Genomic DNA, 1,779 nt, shown 5'->3' on the forward strand with positions numbered 1-1,779 from the left:
GGGCAGTACGTGCAGTTCTGCCAGGAAAAGCACTATCTGCTCCTGTATACTGGGGGACCTCTCCCTGCTCCGGGCCTGGCCCTGCTCCCCACGGTCTCCTGACCCTGAGGTCCCTGTGACTGTGCTCAGGAGGCGAAAGCCTCCCTGGCTCATTAGCTGAGACGCTGGGACTGCAGCGATGGAGAGCACAGAGGTCAGACAGTCCGGGGACCCTGGCTCCGCCCTGAGAAGCTGTTTGCTCCCCGGCATCCTTCTGAGCCTCAGTTTTCTGGTCAGTGAGACAGAGCAAAAACATCAACCTGATAAGATGGCAGGGAGGATTAAACGTGGCCTTCACGGCCCGGCCTGTAGCAATACTTCCTAAAGCATTTATGTTTTTATAAAAATGCCCTTGGCTTTCAATCGGCTCTTGGTTTTCTAGGCATTTATCAATATTTCTTACACTTAGTAGGTACGGAAGGGAGTGGAAAGAGACCGAGATGATAGGTGAGGCCTGGGCAGGCCGGAAAGCTGTGGGTCGGGGCCCAGCGGCCCATTTGGAAGAGGTGGGGGATTTCAGTGGAGTGAACACTGAGGAGAAACAGGAAAGAGACTTCCCTTCCCAGCCGTGAACGGAGATATTCCTCTCTTGTCCTTCAGAGGGGGGGGCCTGTGGCTCTGAGGAGCGGACAAGGAAAAGTCCAAATGCTGTTCACACATCAATGACTCCAAGCCCTGAGTCCTTTCCAGATTTACCTGTTGACAAACCCACTGGACCCTGCACCCCTCGAGGAGGCTCCTGAGGAGCTGTGAGGGGCTGCGGGGCTGGCTGTGGGTGGTGGTGGGAGGCACAGGGGGGCCTCCTGTGACTTCCGATAAAGGCCAGCTGAATATGAGGAAGCCCTGCAGGCGAGGCCACCAGAAGGAACCAAAACCCCACGAGAAACCCCACTCAGCAGGCCACGGGGGAGTCCTCCTTGCCGCCTGAAATGTGTAGCTCGTTGTGGGAAGTCTAATGATTTAGTAACGACCACAGCTGCATTCAGGCCTCTGGGTTCCCCCGAAGCTTTACCCCCGCTTTAGAGCAGGAACAAGACGAGCTGGGCAGGCCTCCCTCTCCCCAGCTCTCCGTCCAGGTCCTGCACTGTGTTTGGGGCCGGCAGAGCGGCGTCCGGAGATTTTATCAGACTCTGATGAATCGAATTCCGGTGGGAGGAAGCAGAGTGAGTCTAGCTGTTTACCTTCCTGGACAATGCATTTCTGAGCATGAGGTTCAGCCCTTTATCCTGCTGTTGGAGGGAGTTCGGAACAGATGTTTTCTCATTTTCCTCTTCACTGTGGTAATGACACCGAAGGATGGAGAAGATGCAGGGCTCCCAGACGCTGCCAGGGGGACCGTTGGCATCTGTCAGCGACCACTTTCTCACCTCTGAATTCCCCTGGTCAGTGTCTCCCTACTGTGTGCTCTGAGCATGGGAGGAGGGGACCCTGAGCCATGGAGCAGAGGGAAGGGAGAGCCAGGCGAGGTGGCATGCTCTAGCCCTCGCTGCAAAGTGGCCGGGTGGGGTCCCTGCATGATCTCAGCTCGCAGCTGCAGAGTGGCCTGCAGCTGGCCTGGGTGTGGCTCCGGGGGCGGCCCTGCTGGGTTCAGTCCCACTGGCCTGCTAGTGTCTACCAGAGCCTCCCTTTCTTCCTCTAGAGAAGGAAGGCATGGTGGGGGCTGGGGGTGGGTTTGTTCATTCATGGATGCATGTGTTTATCTATTCATCCACCTAAACTTTTTATTTTATTTTACACACC

Source organism: Myotis davidii, unplaced genomic scaffold (assembly GCF_000327345.1).
Source record: "Myotis davidii unplaced genomic scaffold, ASM32734v1 scaffold235, whole genome shotgun sequence".
In the NCBI taxonomy this organism is placed as follows: Eukaryota; Metazoa; Chordata; class Mammalia; order Chiroptera; family Vespertilionidae; genus Myotis; species Myotis davidii.